The sequence below is a fragment of the Eublepharis macularius genome, chromosome 6, assembly GCF_028583425.1.
Source record: "Eublepharis macularius isolate TG4126 chromosome 6, MPM_Emac_v1.0, whole genome shotgun sequence".
NCBI lineage: Eukaryota > Metazoa > Chordata > Lepidosauria > Squamata > Eublepharidae > Eublepharis > Eublepharis macularius.
In genome coordinates this window covers 73529407-73550420 of record NC_072795.1, presented here as the reverse complement: position 1 = coordinate 73550420, position 21014 = coordinate 73529407, and the positions used below count along the sequence as shown (strand labels likewise).

The 21014-nt window shown below is 40.2% G+C and overlaps 2 protein-coding genes across 5 annotated transcripts in view; one reads left to right on the top strand and one right to left on the bottom strand.

The window, feature by feature from the left end:
- The window catches only part of ADD3 (adducin 3), a 167980-nt gene that overhangs the window by 146732 nt on the left and 234 nt on the right, over positions 1-21014 (bottom strand). For 2 of the 4 annotated variants that reach the window (XM_054982838.1, XM_054982840.1), the window contains exon 1: positions 18734-18974. The exons of 1 other annotated variant lie outside the window; for it this stretch is intronic. The gene's annotated coding sequence lies outside the window, so the exon portion shown is untranslated. Of the gene's footprint in view, positions 1-18733; positions 18975-21014 lie in introns of those variants that run through there. One more of the 4 variants, XM_054982841.1, reaches the window with a different exon arrangement.
- Positions 19449-21014, top strand: part of XPNPEP1 (X-prolyl aminopeptidase 1) — a 96035-nt gene continuing 94469 nt past the window's right edge. Inside the window, exon 1 of the mRNA XM_054982845.1 lies at positions 19449-19661. The gene's annotated coding sequence lies outside the window, so the exon portion shown is untranslated. The remainder of the gene's footprint in view (positions 19662-21014) is intronic.

The following is a 21014-nucleotide window of genomic DNA, read 5'->3' as shown; positions in this document are numbered from 1 at the left end:
CGACACCCGCGAGGGCAACTAAAGAAGAAGTAAAAAGCGCCATTTTGGAAGTCCGTCGGGCTTCTTCAAAATATGCAATGAAGCGGCAGCTGCCTCGCGAGATCTTTATTGAGTTTTCATTTAGGAGGGTCCGGGACACTATCCTATACAACTCATGTAATGCGGACTTGGACTTTCTGGGAAATAAAGTCAAGATACTGAAGGATGTTCCATTTCTAGTTCGGAAAAGAAGATTTAAGTATAAAAGGCTGGCAGCTCTCCTGAGGGAACGTGGGATAAAATATAAATGGCTATTTCTGGAAGGAATTTGGTTCAGTTACAAAGATCAAGCTTACAAGATAAATTCAGAAGATCAGCTAAGGGATTTTGTGGACAAAAATCAAGAATTTGGGCAAGACACCAAGCAAAAAGAAGAAGATCCGAAGCCTGAAGGGAGGGGGAAGGCAACGAGCGCTGTGGCTGTAGCTGCTCAGAGAGAACTGCGTCCGAGGCCTAGGGGGGGGGGAAGAAGACTTAGGCCGGATCCACATTACCTCCGCGCGTCCCAGTGTTGCACTAAATGTCCGCGAAACACCCGGAAGTATAGCATCTTTCAAGCGTGATTTCTGAAATCGTGCTTGAAAGACGCTATACTTCCGGGTGTTTCGCGGACATTTAGTGCAACACTGGGACGCGCGGAGGTAATGTGGATCTGGCCTTAATGTGAACTGTAATTTGTATTTTGTAAGGTCAACCACTCCATCATTACTTTATTAAGGTTTAATCTTTAATTATGGCAGTATGAAGGGAAAGCATTGTGGTGTAGTGTTTATTGATTGTATGTTGCCTTCCCCTTTTTTCCACCCCCCCTTCCCTTTTCCTTTTTTTTTCTCTCCCCTTTTTCCTTCCCTTGTACTATCGTAGTTTTTTGTAGCTTTCTGTTTTAGATATTAAAAAATAAAAAATCTGAAAAAAATGAAATAAATAAATAGAACATAAACAGGATAGCAAAGTTTGTACTATATTAAAAAGCTGCACTTCAAAAACACATGCATACTACATATATCAATATAATATATGCTATATTAAAAAATTAAACACACACACACAAATTAGTTTTTGCAACACTGCTTTGAAGTTAAACTGTGCATTGAGGAATAATTCATAGGGTAGGTTTATCAAGTGTTGTGTTAGACACTGAGCACTTCAATACAATAAGCAAAGTAAATCCCAAACACACAAGTTCTTGAATTATCTGAAGTACTTTATTGTTCAGGAAACAGGTCAATGGCAAAGTGGTTTATTTTAATATGTCACCTGAATATGAATATACCAATGGTCAACAATTTTCTTCCCTCAGGCTTCAAATTAGGAGTAAATAATTAACTGTTTATGAAGGCTGCATGCAAGTTTGCAGAGCAATTTCCAACTGAAGCACAAAAATTAAGAATATGCAGGGAGGGAGGTTGCTCAAAAAGAACATGGTCCAAATGCTGGGCCTGGTATACTTCAAGTCAAGTAGCTAAATTACAACAGTTATAATTCAAAAAGTGCATGGAAAGTTTTATTTTGAATTTTACTGCTTGAATCTGACACTATGTCACAAAATCAAAAAGAGTCCAGTAGCACCTTTAAGACTAACCAAATTTTATTGTAGCATAAGCTTTCGAGAATCAAATTCTCTTCGTCAGATGCATGGTACAGAAACTGGTCAAATATAGAAGAGGAGGGGGGAGGAGGGGAGGAGAGAGAAGATGCAATTAGGGGGGGAGAGGGAGGATGCAACCAAAACATTCCTTTGCTAGTAAATGTAAACATCTCCTTTTGGTATGGAGATTAATTGGCTTGTGTGAGGCTTCAAAGGAGTTTGCCGTGTTGGTTTGTAGCAGCAAAACAACCAGACCATCCAATTCCAATGTAGTATAAGCCTTCGATAACCACAGCTCTCCCCGTCAGATGCATCTGACAAGGAGAACTGTGGTCCCCGGAAGCCCACGCCAGGTGCCACTGGGCTCCCCCAGACCCCGCCTCTGTAAAGGAAATCTGTTACCTGTGATAATGTGATAACCATTCATAGTCCCTATTCAGTCCCAGCTTGACAGAGTCAAATTTGCATATGAATTCCAATTCAACAGCCTCCCGTTGGATTTTGTTTTTGAAAGGTTTCTGTTGAACTACAGCGACCTTTAAGTCTTTGATGGAATGTCCTGGTAGATTGAAGTGTTCTCCCACTGGTTTCTGGATGCAGAGGAGTTAGCCGTGTTAGTCTGTGGTAGCAAAATCAAAAAGAGTCCAGGAGCACCTTTAAGACTAACCAATTTTATTGCAGCATAAGCTTTCGAGAATTTGATTCTCGAAAGCTTATGCTACAATAAAATTGGTTAGTCTTAAAGGTGCTCCTGGACTCTTTTTGGTTTCTGGATGTTTCCATTTCTAATGTCAGATTTGTGTCCGTTTATTCTTTTGCATAGAGGTTGGCTGGTTTGTCCAATGTACAGAGCAGAAGGACATTGTTGGCACATGAGGGCATATATCAGATTGGAGGATGAGCAGCTGTAAGAGCCAGAGACAGTGTAGTTGATGCCATTGGGTCCTGTAATTGTATTCCCTGAGTAGATATAGGGGCAGAGCTGGCATCTGGGTTTGTTGCAGGGCCTGGTACCTGTGCTGGTGACTCTGCTGGCCGATTCATGATTGTGAGTGAGAAGTCGTTTAAGGTTGGGGGGCTGTCTGTAGGCAAGGAAAGGTCTTCCACCCAGGGCTTCTGAGAGAGAGGTATCATTTTCCAGGATGGGTTGTAGCTCACTGATGATACGTTGGATGGGTTTGAGCTGGGAGCTATAGGTGACAACCAGTGGTGTTCTGTTGTTAGTTCCTTTAGGTTTGTCCTGGAGTATGGATGCATTCTCGTATGTCCACGGGGAGAGTCTTTAATATTTTATTGAGTTCTCTTTAGTATTGCTCCGTAGGATCAGCAGGTAGTATTTTATAGAATGTTGTATTGGAGAGTTGTCTTTCTGCTTCTTGTAGGTAGTTCTGTTTGTCCATGATGACCACTGCTCCGCCTTTGTCGGCTTCCTTGATTACGATGCCAGAATTGTTTTGGAGGCTGTTTGGAGACAGTTCTCTTTGTCAGATGCATCTGACGGGGAGAGCTGTGGTTATCGAAGGCTTATACTACATTGGAATTGGATGGTCTGGTTGTTTTGCTGCTACAAACCAACACAGCAAACTCCTTTGAAGCCTCACACAAGCCAATTAATCTCCATACCAAAAGGAGATGTTTACATTTACTAGCAAAGGAATGTTTTGGTTGCATCCTCCCTCTCCCCCCCTAATTGCATCTTCTCTCTCCTCCCCTCCTCCCCCCTCCTCTTCTATATTTGACCAGTTTCTGTACCATGCATCTGACGAAGAGAACTTGATTCTCGAAAGCTTATGCTACAATAAAATTGGTTAGTCTTAAAGGTGCTACTGGACTCTTTTTGATTTTGCTACCACAGACTAACACAGCTAACTCCTCTGAATCTATGTCACAAAAAAGACACATTCAGGGGCAATGTGGTGTAGTGGTTAGAATGTAAGACTAGGATCTGTGAGACCCAGGTTCAAATCCCTACTCTGCAATGGAATCTTGCTGGGCAACCTTGGGCCAGTCACACATTTCCAGCCTATTCTACCTCACAAGGTTGTTGTGAGGATAAAGCTGCAGGAGAGGGAAAGGATCTAAGGTGCCTTGAGTAAATAATAATTTCTCCCTTTGATGAAAAGGGAAAGAACAGTCATTATTCCATTATTCCAATTGTAGCCACTCATTAAAGCACACTGGGCTATGTTGCTTTTAAGTCTGATTTTTTTATGAGAAACTTTTGTATGAGAAACTTTTCAAGTCCACATAGTTGTTTTCTGTGCTTCCAAGCCACTTCATAAATAGGTCCCTCAGGATATTCCTCTACTCAGAAGTAGATGTCAGTGACGTATATGGCATGGCCCACGTTGTTTCTTCAAGAACTCTGCACAGATAGACCAACACAGACTCACACCTAAGGCTACAAGATTATATATCAATTCTGAAGTGACCTCAATCCATGCTGATCCTGAAATCCAAGAATTGGGACCACTTCAGAGCAAAACAGATGTTTCTGCAAACAGGAGGCACCCCATCTGCCTTGCAGAAAAATCTCAAAAGTCAAGAAAGTACATTTGGGGGTTTCAAACCCCTCCAAACAATCAATCTGATCATCAGTGTTTTCCATGCATGGACAGAAAATGCAAAGGCTGGCCCCAGGCAGCTCCACACAGGCCATCAAGAGGCAGCACCACAGCTGAGGCTGAAGTGCTACAGTTCCTCTGAGACAGCCTGGGCTCCCAAATGTGTTTTTCAGAATCCTAAGAAAAGCCTTAGTAACATGTAAAGTTTACATTTTAACAATCAACCAACTATAAGTTCGTGAAAACTACTTAACAACACCTCTGCTATCCATACTTCAATACTACTGAACCAAACCAAAGTGTTGCTATCGCAAGTTCAGCTTCCTTTGTTCCTGACTAATGAAGTCAGTAAGTTAGTAAACAAAACATGTCTTCTGTTTGCTTTTCTCTATAGGCAGAGAAATAGGATTGAGAAGCAAGTTGACATACAACAGATGACAAAAAAGAAAAAAAATGGAAAAGGCGTGTATGTAGAGCCAATAAGTTCACACTAGAAACATGTGACTCTTTGTTTTCTTTCCTTTTAAAAAAACAGGTTCCTCTCTTTACCTCCATAACAATAAATGAGTAATTATCTGAAAATGTCTGAAAAGATTCAGTAACTAGAAGCCAAATAACAACTGCTTCTCATTCATCAAGTCATCAAATTCCATGGTTTCTGTACTTCTTTGTGACTTTAAGGAGCCAACTAATGATTGAAAATTTGTTATTAGCAATATCAGTTTTCTGGTTTCCTCAAGCACTTTAAAAAACTAAGTATAAAGCAGGAAAATGCTTATCATGATTTTCCAGATTTATTAACTACATATGCAAATCAACCTAGGACCTCTGGGTCTACAGCAGTACTATGCCATACTGCCCATCTCTGTCCTTGACAATCCTTCCTAATTTAGAAATATATGCAGCATTCACATTCCACTAAGTTAATCAATAAGCAAAACAGTCTTGGGTTTATTTTTATTGTGCATCATAAATGGTTACCCATGACAACTCCGCATTTAGTGAAAAGCAAGTATTAATTTGATTCTGTACTATAATCAATATCACCATTATTACTCAAGTATCACATGTAAACAGAACCAATTATCTACACACAACAGATGATGCAGATTACTTTGATTCTCTACTTCAAACATGTTTTCACAATTAACCACCAACATACTGTAGTCAGGTGACTGCTATAACCACAATCTTTTACAACAGGTCCTTGTGAAACCTGAAGCAAACTATATACCAAAGGTCACCTTGTATGAGAGCCCTATTGTTTTTCTAAGTGCTCTAACAAAACCTTTGTTCCAGTAGAAGGAACTCAAGAAGGAATTTGATTTAACTCCAGGCATTGAAAGTAACATATACTGTAAAGATGAAAGATGCAACCTTGCTGTAGCAGGTAGTCATTTATGTTGGAACACTGGGTGTGGCCCTACTCAGAAGCAAAGCTTCAGGCTGTTTTTCACCTTTAAGAACTAATCCAGACATTACACAATTCAGTTAATCTTTGTTTAAATGGTGTATTAAGCAGTTTAATTAATAGTTTAAAACATTAATAGTAACATCACTGCTTTAGGCTAAGAAGAGTAAGGCTAATATGAAAGATAAAATAGGTTGCCCGTTGTCAGGAAATACTATAAATAGGTTGCCAACTCTTTTAAAAGCATCTGTGCATGTTTCATGTTTATGAAAAAGGTATTTGCCACATCTTTCTGAGCCATCAGGTTTATTACAACTTTTTCTCATATTACTACTACACTTCAATGAAATAATTTAATTTGAAATGTATGAGAAAATATTTTGCATATACAAATACATATACAGAAACATCAACATTTTGAGGCCCAATTTTCCGTACGGAACTTAAATATTTCAATTATCAATTGAAAGTCTGAGAACCTAGCTTTTATATTTCAGCACTATATTTCTGTATTCACACAAACTAAAATGGCATCAAATGGTGCCACTTAACACCATGCTGTCTGATAAAATAGAGGAGGTGACATATAAATTCCCCAAATAAAAGAATAAAGTGAGCTTATAAACATTAAGCACACATCATCCTGTAATATAAAGATAAGACCATAAAAGATGTGAATACCCCATAACGTTTTCCCACTTACATCATCGTTTAATACTGCACTGTACTGATTAAGGTTATATACTTGTCCTTCTGGCAATATCTTTGCTGTAAAGTCCTGTGTGGGACTGCTTCCCATGCCTCAACTGGCTCAAACCCAACATGTTTTTGGTACATAACCAACCTCTGCTTTGGCTGATATTCAACAGCTAATATTATAGAAGTATGGGAATGTTTTAATGTATACATAATATATATATGTTCAGTATTCTGTTACTATCCTGTTTGGAGGGTATAGTTAAAGGGTAAGAAGCCTCAAGCCTTTGAAAAGAGATAGGATAGAAATTGAGGTAATAAATAAATGCAGACCCAAGCCACAAGACAGAGATGAAATTTGGATTTTGCATTAGTGGATTTCCATGCATTTAGAGCTTCACTGACACAAGTATGTTTTTGTTTGAGTAAGATATCTCTAACATATGTTCAAGCACCATTTAGGCTAACTGATCATGCATCCATTAAGGCAACACTATTGAGTCAAATCATTACTATTCATTAGTCTCAGGTTAAATAAGATCTCTTGGGAAGATCTGGGCATGGACAGGAAGAAAATCAGCCTATTTAATGAAACACACACTATAGCCTACTGCCATTGCCCAACACATGTTAGTATTTTACATTTCACTATGAGACCCTGAACTCAGTGGTACTACATAAGAGACCCCTTAAGTGACATAAGCAAAAGAAACAAGCAAAAATACCACAAAAAGAGGCTATCAATTTAAGCTGGACAAATTTACTGTAATTAAGTATTAGCCACATTGTTAAAATTAGTTTGAAACAGATATGAAACAGAAAAATTAGCTCCAATTGTAGCACATCTTTTCAGCAAATGATTATATTATGCTTTTAATAAATACTGGACTTGCCTTAGCTCTTCCAGTTACTGATGGGGAGGTGGAAATAAAGACGATGAAAAAGAGAAAAGGTGGGGGAGGGCATGGGAATAAATTGATCAGTGGAGGAAGTAAATGGAAAACTATTCATTCTGGGTTCATTCTGAGTGCTAGCTGTTGGCATATATAATAACCAACAATGACATGTCCTGGGGAATATGAATGAGGTTTAAAGTGCTAGGTCATTCCAATTACCTACCAAATATCTTAACTATTTGTTAAAGTCACAAGAAAGTAAAAAAACAACAACACTGGGTGATCATTGGTAGCAGGCTGCAGCTCTGTAGTAGATAACTCCAAATCCAGTTAGTTGAACTAACAGACAGTTCAACACACACACACACACACATCCCAAAATGAACAAATCACTTCCTCTTCAACAAGGGAATCATCACAATGCAAGTCATAGAATCGTTGCCTAATTTAAAAACACATTATGTTACCACATGCCGGGGGGCGGGGGGGGGGGTAATATAGAAGCACTCTGTAGTTGAGGCACAAACAGAAATAGCAAAGTGCACTTCCAAGGAATCACAAAATGAGTCTACATTCCCTTCTGAGAAAGTAGCTGAATATACATAGGGCCACTCCAAGTTGATTTCAAGATATCTGAGCATGCTTCCTTTGGACAAACATTAGTACTGTTTAGTTTGCCCCGGCTATTATTCCGTTTCCAACTGTAACTGCAGTAGGCAAGTCAAGCACACTACATTTAAAAAGATCGCCTATTTTAAGGACATTACACAAAACAGAGTACCAAGAGGTTCAAACAATGAGAGAAATTCTGGAAATGTCATATTTTCATGCTTTATGTATAAAAAGGTATTAGAAATATTACCACGATTGCATAACTGTTCACAAGAAGCAACATTAAATTATACATCGGTCTTAGAAAACTAGAAATTTTATCAAGATCAAAGTTCCATGTGACAATTTTGTAGGTAGACTGGTCATCACCAGGAGATTCAGAGATTTCTGACACACTTTGAAAGGTATATAAAATCTATTAATATAATTCAAATTCAAAGCTTCCACTGCTTGTACAAACCTCTAATTAGCTAAAGAAAGTAGGGTAGGATTAACAAGTCCTATCATACTTGCTCTGACAATAAAGTCTTACCCTTAATTACTCTAATCAACTACTACCAGACTGGGCCAGCATGGGATGGAGAGACAGCTTGCATGCCCCTCTGGATGCCAGACAGGGCCTGCCATTGCTTCCTTTGTAAAGGGGATATGGATTAGATCACAACATACTCTAGTTACACATGTGTATTCTAGTGAACTGTGTTTGAACTTCAGTGTAGTCACAAGTTGTATAACAACACAGATGTTCCTTTTATCTTTGACAACCAATGAAAAGTAGTGGACAGTGATTCTTTATTATAAGAATGGACCAATCATAATCTGCTCACTTAACTTTTTTCTCTACTTCTAAAGATTTATGAACCTTATCTTGCACCTGAACCAAGGCATCACTTTTGGCTTTGTAGAATGTTACACGATTGAAAAATCTGAAGAAGCATATTTTTATATTGTTGTCACATGTGAAAGATCTTAGATTTCTTAGTAGATAGTATGTTACAATTAGTCTAAAAGATACCACCCAGGAAATCTCATGAAGATCTAGGCGAAAAATATATTTGTCTGTGTACTTATTGAAAATTAAAGCATTTTGTAATAGATCCGATTTTAAATCAATTTTATATCTGTTTAAGATATTAGGAGAGTTAGTCCTTGTTGTGCACATCTGTTCATTAACTATAATAATCCTTTATATTTTAGTATCTTGTTTAATTAAAAAGATCAGAGTTTATTTCAATAAAGAATAAACATTAAAATAAGTCTCGGTGTGTTTTGATGGAAAGTCTTAAAACAAGGAGAGTCCAACAAACCATTTGTACCAACGAACAGGTTCTTTAAATAAAGATCTCTATTTTTAGGTTTCATTATCTAAAGCCCTTTGAGCTGTTCAGAATTGGGATATAAATGTCAGAACTGGACAGTTTGGAAGCTTTAATGATGTATAGATAAAACATTCCATTACAACTCACTCAGCATCCCATAGAGTTCTCGGATTTTCTTGCAGAATCCCTCCCTTAACTTCCATATATTCTATTTGAGTTTTACATTAACCAATTATATTCAATACAAAATCATAATAAGTACACTATTGGTGCAATCCTAAGAAGAGTTACTCCAGTCTAAGTCCTAAGAGTTACTCCAGTCTAAGATGATCCATCAAAAATTAGGATCAAAGTACATTTATGGAGGTGCAAAAAGAAATCATGAAAATTGACTTACTGACCTTTATACAAGTTCAAGATAAGAATAAATAGTCCCCATTGTGATTATAATGATTAGTGAGGCTCCTCCAAGTTCTAACCCCAAGCAAATCAATCTAGTTAAGTTTGCTGCTATCTATAGTTTCTGTAGGATTTTTATCCTTGTTTAACTATCTAGTATCCTGCATTTTCCTGCAATTATATTCAAAATCATTTTATCATCATATTCACCTACACATTTCAAGTGTTAGAGCAACAAACTCAAAACTGTCCAACTGAATTCCATATTTTTTTCTTATTTCATACAATTTCTCCCACAATTTAACATTAGGGTATATAAAATCTGTATTTAAATTACCACATTTCCAATGAGCCAAATTAGAATAACAAATCTTATTTCAACCCTGAAGCTGTTGAGAAGGTAATCATGGAGGTATCCTTCATATTTGATATTCTGAAGCTGGAAATATTATCTTATAATTACTACAACTGATTTTCATTCCCAGTTTTATTCTTGCTACTTTCAAGCATCAAGAGAGGAGGCTACTCTTATAATTATTTATTTAACAAAATTTAAATACTTCCTTTCTGCACTCACAAGCGCCACCAAAGCAGCCAACAAATTAAAACATATATAATGAAATCACATCTCAAAGACCATTAAAATCAACAAAAACACATCATTAAAACAATTAAAGTCAAAGCTCAAATACATACAATAACATAAAAACAACAATTAAACTTTGGGCAGGAAGGGAACACCAACCCAAACTAACAAAGAAGTCTTCATCTGCTTGCTGAAGATGGCAACAGACAAGTCTCCCTGGGAAGAGAGTACCAGAGTTTTGCTGTCATGACTGAGAAGGCCCTCTCCCAGTTTGTTACCTGCCTAATCTGGGAGGGGGGGCACCTGAAACAGGGCCTCAGAAGTTGACTATAATTATCAGGTGGGTTCATAATGGAGTAGGTGATCCCTTAGGTATGCTGACGTCAAACCAGCACCTTGAACTGTGCTTTGGAAACAGATAGAGACCTAGTGCAGATGGGGCAAGACCGGAGTCTCTATGACCCACTCCAGTCAACATCGTGGCTACAGCATTCTGTACCAATTGAAGCTTCTAAACACTTTTCAAGGGTAGCCCCATGCAGTGTGCACTGCAATAATCTAACCTAGAATAAATCAGGGTATGCACCACAATGGCCAGATCTTTTCTACCCAAGAAAGGCTGCAGTTGGCTAAGCACTCAAAGCTGATAAAAGGTACTCTTGGCCACAGTCAAAACCTACTTATAGAGCAGTAGCCCTAGGTCCAAGAGCACTCTCCAAGCTATAGACCTGTTCTTTCAAGGAGAGCACAACCCATCCAGAACAGGTGCCACCTTAGATCCCAGGTCAGATCTTCCACTCACCACTAGAACTTCCATCTTGTGGAATGAAGTTTCAGTTTATTAGATTGCATCCACTCCAAAAATGCCATGAGACACCAGATCAGGGTTTCTACAGTTTCCCTGGAATCAGCCGGCAGCATGAGATAGAGCTGAGTGTCATCTGCATATTGGTGACAACCCTGCCTGACTCTCCAGATGACCTCACCCAACAGTTTCATGTAGAAGTTATGATCAAGGTGGAACCTTGTAGCCCAAGGGGCTGAGCAGCAGTCCCCCAGCAGCATCTTCTGAAACCTACCCTCCAGGCAGAATTAGAACCACCGCAAAATGGTCCCCCCCCCATCCCAGCCTGGAAAGGCAAACCAAAAGAACACCATGACTGAAGTTACCAAAAGTGGCTGAGAGGTCCAGGAGAATGAACTGAGTCACTCCCTCTGTCCATCTCGCAGCACAGGTCATTCACCAGAGCAACCAAGGCAGTTTCAGTTCCGCAAGCAGGCTAAAACTGAACTGGAAAAGATCTAAACAATTTCTAATAATAAATACTATCAAACTCAAAAGTTTTAGCCAGTTTAGGAATTATAATTCGTTGGTACTGATTAAAACATCAAAGGACAACCCATTCTACTACAAATTTGGTAGAAGAGAATAAATGGTTTCCAGACATGATGGCAAACCTCTGTTCATGCCTGTATTAACATGGCTTATTATTGTGTTCATAAACTCCCTCCCATCTTTCCTTGCTGAGAAGGCCATGTGAAAGCTACATGACCCGGAAAGTCTTTACTTAACCTTCAATTTTCCATGATCTCCAAATGCAGGCACCTGAAATAACTGGAGCTTGTTTCTTCAGTACAAACCAAGATTTAATCTACATTTTAATTCAAGGAGATTAGAGGGCAGGGATGAGAGACACAAAATTCAACTTGTCCAGGCACTTGCATTCAGATGTCATGGCAAACTACAGTTTGACTGAAGGTTTCCAAACTAAGTGGCTTTCATTCATGCTCCACACAAAACAGGAAGAGTGCGGAAGAATGTGCGAGTTGTGTACATGCCTACAAAGCTATGTTTGTGCCCATCATAAACAAATAGGGCTATGCCATGATTTTTTAATGATGTATGAACAAGCCCATGTTTTATATATAGAAGGTCTCTGTCATCTCCAGTTAAAGAATCATAGGTAGCAGATCTTTCCCGAAAGTCTGGAGATCTGTGCCAATTGGAACAGATAGTGTTGGGAGAGCCTTTCAAGTGGTCAGATGGTATAAAGTAGCTTCAGAAGCTCATATAATAATGTATTACCACTTTTTTAAAATTAAAAATTCTATTTCAGCCCTAAGTGACCACAACACTAACATTTCCTAGTAGCTGTAATGTTACAAGCAGTTATGAGTAAATGAAACATAAGATGTGACTGAAGCTTGCTTGTCCCACCACTGATGGAGCCAGTAGTAACTGGAGCCTCTCTCACTCCTTAAAAGAAGTATTTAGTATTTATCTGTACTATTTTCAACATTTTCCATATCAAATAAGTAATAAAATGAAAATGTTGTTCTATAAAATATCCATAATTATCCTGTAATATCTTCAAAATCTTTAATGGCCCAACCAACATTGCTGCTTAATAATAAAGATATGGTACTCCCAATCCTTCTGTCTTTTCTCCCCCTCCCAAAACACAAAAAACTGAGAGAATTTTTAGATTTGCCGCAAAACACAATTGGTAATCATTCTATATTAATTATTCAGTAAAAATTGGGGAAACAAAAACTAAAAGCTTTTGGGAAACATTCATTTTGATACTTCAAGATGGATTTTAATATTAATATTGCTTGTCTATGTGTCCCATGATTATTTATTATAAATATGCCTTAATTAGGTCTTTTATAAAGATGATCACATCATCAACATACAGCATAATTTATATATTGCTATTCCAGTTTGCCTGTGATATTATGATACTTTCTGATCATAGATGCTAATGGTTCGATACTGATGACAAAAATTATTAGAAAAGCCATACTTCTTGTATGCTTCTTTTGATCATACCAAAAGAGTTTTTTTCATTGACCGCACAAACCTATTCTTATTACAAGACAACGTGACATTTTTTTGTATAATTTAAATGTATTTATAGTCTTTTTAAAGGATCATTCCAGGTGGTCATATACTTCCTACGCAATTAAAATAAAAGGGAGATTCTTTATCAGACTCTAAATTTTCTATCACTTTAGGAATTTCACTTGTCACTAACTTGCAAACTGAGCACTGTTAGGCAACTTTCTCAATTCCTTCCTACGTTGAATGCAAACATGAACACATGAAGCTGTCTTATACCAAATCAGACCTGTGATCCATCAGGATCAGTGCTCTTTACTCAGACTGGCAGCAGCTCTCCAGGGTAGGCAGAGGTCTTGCACATCGCCTACTACCTGCTCTCTTTAACTGGAGCCACCAAGGATTGAATCTGGGACTTTCTGCATACCAAGCAGTTGCTCTATCACTAAGTTACAGCCCATCCCTGCATTGCATGCATTATATGTAGCAACAGCAGTGTGCATCACATTTTCCTGAAATGTTCCTCAATAGGTTATCCTAAAATTCCTAAGAAGAATTCCTAAAATTCCTGTAACAGCCAAAGGACACCTATCAAATACATATTTTAATTACATTTTCTTTATATTTAGTATGTTTTCATGCTGTCTTTCCACTACTCTAGGGCACCTGACGACCCATAACCACAAAGTATAAACAATATCAAATATGAACACAACCACATAACCTCAGAAAAGTGAACATTAACCATATACATCACTCAAACAGACCCCACCAGAAAAAACCACTGCAATTTCTTATGTGTACTTCCTGTGCTTGCCATTTATGCCTCCAAATCTATTATCCCTCCCATCTTACCACTGTCCTCAAGCTCTCTAACATTCATCTACTATCTTTCTGCAGGGACTTGCCTGGTCTGGTTCTCCACAATTCCTCCCCCTCCCACTTCCCTATCTTCATTGGTTTAGAATGATTTGAGTCCAGTGGCACCTTAGAGACCAAGGGACCAAACACTGAAAAGGAATCAAGCAGGAGTATAGAATTGTAGATTGATTTTCTGTCATCTGATCTTAGCTTCTATTAATCAGACTATTATGGACAATTGCAGAATAAAACTGTATGTGCCATTCCCTGGCAAGCAGCCATCAGTAAGGGTCTGAACATCTGTACTGCTTAGATAATAATGCTAATCAAGGAATCTGGATTCATAGTACAGAAATTGGTGGGCTAGAATCCTGAGAATTGCAGCATCTTTTAAAAACAAACTTTGCCTTTTCATTGGTGCAGGGGACAACTTGAAAATGCCCTAACTTTGGTTAAGATTCAAAGGGGATTTATTTTTTATTTATTTATTCAATTTATATACCGCCCATCCCCAGGGGCTCTGGGCGGTGAACAGTTAAAATTGATAAAACAAAAACTAAAATCAATATACAAATAATAAAACAAATTAACAAGGTGCAGTGGTGGGGAGAACCTTCCCCACCCCAAAGGTGGGAGGCCGACATGGCACCGCCCCCTTCAATCACCAAACGCCTGGCGGAACAGCTCTGTCTTACAGGCCCGGCGGAACGATAATATGTCCCGCTGGGCCCGGGTTTCCATTGACAGAGCGTTCCATCAGGCTGGGGCCAGGACTGAAAAGGCCCTGGCCCTGGTTGAAGCGAGGCGGGCTTCCTTAGGGCCGGGGACCACAAGTAAATATTTATTCGCTGATCGGAGCGATCTCCGGGGAACGTACAGGGAGAGGCGGTCCTGAAGATATGCCGGTCCCAACCCACTCAGGGCTTTAAAGGTAAGAACCAACACTTTGAACCTGATTCAGAATTCAACTGGAAGCCAGTGCAGCTGGCGCAGGACAGGTGTGATGTGTGACTGGTAAGGTATACCAGTCAGGACCCGTGCCGCCGCATTCTGGACCAGTTGTAGTTTCCGGATCAGGCCCAGGGGTAGCCCAGCGTAGAGTGAGTTACAGTAATCTAGCCTGGAGGTGACCGTTGCATGGATCACTGTAGCCAGGTTCTGGGGCGTCAGGTAGGGGGCAAGTTGCCTGATCTGACGAAGATGGAAAAATGCAGACTTGGCAACCGCCGTGACCTGGGCCTCCATCGATAGGGAGGCATCCAGGAACACACCCAGACTCTTTACCACTGGCAAAGTTGCCAGTGGTGTCCCATCCAGGGCAGGGAGCTGGATCCCAACATCTGGCAGCCCCCGTCCCAGCTGCAGATGTTCCATGTACTGTGGGGTTTATAACAAGAACATTCAATTTATATACCACCCTTCAGGACAACTTAACGTCCACTCAGAGCGGTTTACAAATAGTGTTATTATTATCCTCACAACAATCACCCTGTGAGGTGAGTGGGGCTGAGAGACCTCTGAAGAACTGTAACTGACCCAAGGTCACCCAGCTGGCTTCAAGTGGAGGGAGGGGGAATCAAACCCAGTTCTCCAGATTAGGGTCCTGCTGCTCTTAACCACTACCCCAAACTGGCTTATGAAGCTAACCCCTTCATAAAGCAGTCACTTACAGCATCTGATCTGACTTAAAGTACACCTAAAGGTTTTTTTAAAAAATTATAAACATTATTCTTCCAAGGACTCAGAAACCAACCGGGGGAGAAGGAGATCTTTTCCAGCAATCCAGGAAATGGGACAAGATTGTTCATTTCATAACTGTTTTATTCTGCAAATCCTCATATTTTTCAACTGCTCCATTTCCTCAAAAAGTAGACAGAAGTTTTGCAGCCACAAACATGACATTATTTAACATCATGCAGGTTTTCCAAAATCAATTTTGGTTGACAGTTTGAAGTTCTTACATACTGAATTATTGAATCCCTGGTTACTGGCCCATTTATATTCCAAGCTTTATGTAACTTTTTAAAAATCCAGTTACTTTAAAATATTCAGAGGCAATAATCCTTTGGGTCAATAGTATATTAAAAAATGAAAGGTCCTTTTATCTGCCTTTGAGGAACTATAAGAAAAGAAAAAGGCAGAACTATTCTGTATGAACCCTCTGAGAGCTAAACTTTGACAACTGTTCACTCGGAGGAACTCCTCCAATAAAATGAAATTCAACTCAATAATGAAATCAGAACCAGAAAATGAAAAACAATGCACTATTATAGAATATGGATCACCTACAGCAGTATACAAAATGGTATCTCACACAATTTCAAACATGGGGTACCTCTGGGATTTTATACCTACAAAATCCTTTCTGAACCGTAATATTGCATGGGCAATGTCCTAATCTTAAGTCAACCACTGCTTTTTAAAACATTTTTTAAACATATTTATACTCTGCCTTATCTTCGGAAGTTCAAGGTAGCTAACAAAACAGCAAAAGAAGCAGGACACAGACACCATAAAGTCTTCAACAAGTTAAAACCAACAGACAATTTACACATAGTTAAGCACGGCCAAAATAGTTTACCTTCCACCAAATGTCCTGTGGAAAAGAACAGTCTTGCATGCATTCTCAGCAAGTAAAGGCACCCACTGTGCCCACTCTAGTAGTCCATTTCAGACATGCATAACAGAAATCCCAATTCATGATCTCAACCAGAAGATTCCCAGCAGGGTGCATATTCATGCACAAGCTACAATATTCTTAGAGAAACAGCTTTGCCCAAAGTTAATATGTTCCTTAGATAAGGCAGCATAGTCACTTCAGATACACTTGGCACAATTTACAGTCCACCAACCAACCATATATGATGGTCTCAGACTGCAGAAATAGAAGGATTTTCAATCTTTTGGCAGGCCGCTACATTAAGCTTTGCGTAGCACAGGTTATACAGGCATAACCTTTGATAGCTTGAATTAATAAAACATGCACAAAGGAAGGATTAAGAGGGCTATTCAGATCAATCATCTTCCATATCTTCTTGCTCACCAAATCGTATCACCACCAAGACCCATCAGACCCATTGCGGATTACTATTGTCTACATGCAGACTACAAATCTCACTTGTTCATATTATCTGAAAAATAGGTACCAAGAGGAGAAAAAATAGATATAAATGGTGGTGACCTATTTTTCTATCCCATCCATCCCCTTTACTAGCCCCAAATTCCAATAAATGAGCCATCAAACATAATAATGCACTAGCATTAGCTTCACAGAGAAAGAGAACATGCAAAGCAGTCTACAGCACTAAGGTAGCATGATGGAAGATAACAACCTGAATCAAACCTTGTCAGGGTCACTGCCATAGTAAGCTCAAAAACAGAACATAGACAATTTTTCTTGATGTTCCAAGTATGCCTCAGAAAATTTAGTTATATCTTCATTAGAGACACTGGTTTAAAAAGTCTCACAAATACAAATCAACAATTTTATTATGGTCCCGACTCCCAAGCTTACAATTCTATATGCACTCTGCTGGCTGTAAATACTACTGAATACAATAGAACTTAGTTACTTCCAATTAAATATGCACAGGATCAGTTTATATGACTACAGTTTTACACAGTGGGATGTTTCCAAGTAAACATATAGGACTAGTCTTGCACATGCTCTTGCACTGCCAAGGATGCTAGACTTCCCCTGGTACTGGGGCAACCACTGCACTAATGCAAAAAACATAAGATACATATCTACACAAAGATCTCAGACAGTCTGAGAAGGCAGCAACACGGCATGGGAATTGCAAAGTTAGTTGGCATCCTCTGAACAGTGCCAAGACTGAGATCACACCCATGTGAGGCTGTATCCCAAAAACATAATGCAAAACACAAGACCAACAGCATAAACACTTCCTTCTGTGCACACAATGGTAGGAATATAAAAACACACCCATATAAGACACCCATCACACATCTTTAAGCTCATCCACTTACCACCCCAGATGCTCCCTATGCCAACACACAGGAAAGAGTCTTCCAAACACTGACAGGGTGGCAAACATGAGGAATCGCTTGAGGGCACAAATAGCCAAACTGAACGACAGCCAAGTATCCGTGCAAGTGGACCACAAATCAAATGAATAGGGTAGCAAATAATAACAGGATTCAAACTAATTTCATAGATTACAAAGAATACAGTACAATAGTTATCTTTCTTCATGGAGCACAGGATCTACCTATAACTTTCAAAAGATGAATGGAGGTGATCCAAATTGAACTACCCAAAGATCACAACGACACATTACCACAGTGGTCACAGGATCCCCCTCCCCCCAAATCTAAATGGCACCCCAGACGTCAAATTATTATTCCAGAATCAAATGAAACCTGTCACAAAGACTAGATAATAACATCAAATCTCCCTCCCTCCCCAAGGGGTCACTAAGAATGATCCCTCATTTGCGTACAGACGGCCCCAAAGGTTTAGGATACACCTACCCCTCAAATATAGCTAAAGGTAAGCAAAAGGCCCACTTTTCTCCCAGGGACGATTTAACAGTGCCACCCAGTTTCTCTCTGCAATTCCAAATACCAAGTCGTTCCCCAAACGATGGAACTTCTCCGGTCATCAACAATTAGGTGAAGTGCTATTTTAAAGTAACTTGATCCTTTCACGGGAATGGGGGGAGGGAGGTGGACTAGAACAGCAATTCTAAATATACCCACAGGACCCTAACTCTAAAGGAAGAAACCCCTTCCCGAGTGCGCCAGAGACTTTTATAATCTTCCAATCTTGCGTGGAGCGAGAGACGCGGGAAGGGAAGGGAGGGGAGGAGACCCCCACCCCCACCCCACACGCACTAAACGTGTAAAAGCTCACCTAGGGCTCCCGTCCCAAGGAAAAGGTGGCAGAAATGGGCTTACCTCAGCAGCGAGCGCGCCTTTGTGTTTCCCTCTTGCTGCTTCCCCGGCTCTAGCTGGCTCGTAGAGCAGCAGCACCTCCTACGGCGGAGGGGCGGGCCTGAGAGAAGCGACCCGAGGGCGGGCCAAAAGGAGCCGCCTCAGTATCTGGCAGGGAGGCTCATCCGGGCTTCTCTCCTCAGCGCCGGCGCCAATGGCGCACTATCTGGCAGCGCCCCTGCTGTCCTCATTGAATCTCTCGCCGCCGTCCGCTTGTTCCTCCCCTCAGGGGCAGCCAGCGTCCGCCCAGGTTTGACTGTGCCCCTTCGACGGGCCGGCGCCTCTGGAGGCAGCAGCCGTGCGGGGCTTCGACGCAGCCAAGGAGAGAAGCCCCCTCCCCCGTGCGTGGCTAGAGCTGGCGGCGTGTTCTTATCTCGCAGTGGAGTGGCTGTGGACGACGCTTGAGAGGCGGAGGCTCCTGTGCGACCGAGCTTGAGGGCGGATCTGGCCGTTCTTAGAGCGCCACAAAACGGCTGTCATCATTCTCACCACGTCCCTCATACACGCACGCTCATGTCGCCTCCGTCCCCAGCACTCGCCGATCCACTCCTGCCTCTCCTTCCATACCAGAACAGCTCTTCAGAAATCCCTCGCCTAGTCTCCTCGCACTCGAAGCGTTTTCTATAATATGGCAATGAAAACCGCGTTTGGTTTTCTTTGCCGTTCTCCTCACATCTGTAGTCGGAGTGTGTATGTAAACCTACGCGGATCGAATTCAAGATGGTCTAGCTCGGCTGAATATCATTCCCACGTGGCACAACTGACTAGCCCTAGTTCCATCACTGTACTTGCTCATCTTGATTGGAATTCTCTTGTGTTCCAACTGTACGTTCTCTGCTCAGACGAAAGCGCCAAGCTCTTCTCTGTCACTCTGTACAACAGGTTGGCAAAGGTACGGATAGGTTTACTTAAGCGGTTTTTCTTTTGCGTTATGCTGGAGGATGGTTATTTTAGATGTCATTGTCATACTATGCTGGCAAACAAACCCCCAAGCTGTGCCAATTCAGTGCAAAGTTAAGTCGCACTAAGTGTAAGTAAATACATTTACACTTACTCCATTATGTCTTCCACACAGCCTTCCAGGGACCTGTTCAGTTTCTCTTTCCTAATCTCTTCTGTAGTCTCTTGGCAAATTCTGTTAAGTCTTCCTGCTCCATATTCCCTTCATGTTCCCCAAGCAAATTGCATTCCACCTCCACCCCCCAGTACCATTGTTACTACAAACACAAACTGTAACTTTAGCCTTATTATATTCCTGCTTCAAGAGCAGATAAATTGTAATTGCCAAAGTAGGTTCTATAAATGGGCTTCAGTAGGGCTACTTTAGTATGTGGCATGAATTCACTTCAGTATACAGACTGTGTGCACATAAACCAGCCGTTCTTTCCAAACACCACTCCCCTTCCTTAAGCCATATGTTCTGACACACTTGTTTCATCCACACAACTGGATCCTATGCATCATATGTAGAGGGGAAAAGCCTTTAAAATTTCACCCTCTACCCTTTATAGCCTAATTCTAACCAAGCTTACTCAGAAGTAAATTACATTCAGTAGAATATATGCAAGTCAAACTGTTTAGAACTATGGACTCTCCTAAAAACAAATTACATGAGAATGCTTTTTACACATGCATTCCTCTTACTGCTAATACTAAGCCGTTCTAGTACGTATGCAAGTTACATGCTTTCCGTTTCTCTTCAATACTCCCACTCACCTAGCTCAGCCAGACACACCCACACCTCCAACTACAAATGCTCAGTAGTCCCTTCCTGTCCTCCCTCCAGAAACCCTTTTTCCTAACGCTGAAGGGGGGGCGGGGAGTGTCTTGTAACAACCACGATAATCCTTTAAAAATACTTCCTTGTAGTTTTAATAATGCTTGTAATATCCAAGGCTGCTGAATTCAACTATGTCCTGTTTCTCCTACCCTTGCAAATTATTTCATCACTCTAATATGCTTTTCAATGCAGAAACACAACCTTGTAGTGTTTGAGGATATGGGTTTGTTTGTTTTTTGCCAGATCCATTATGGCAATATTTCATTTGATATTTGCTGTGGTTGGATCTTCAGTAAGGAAGGAAGAGGTTGCATATTTCTGTGTTATTAAAAAAAGAAAAGAAAATGCAATCCTAATTGTTTCCCTTGTTGCATGAAAGTTTATGTTAATTTTACAAAAGCATTTTGAAGGCAGGAAAAAGGGAGACATCTCTTGCAGTCAGACTAGCAGATAATCAGCCAACTC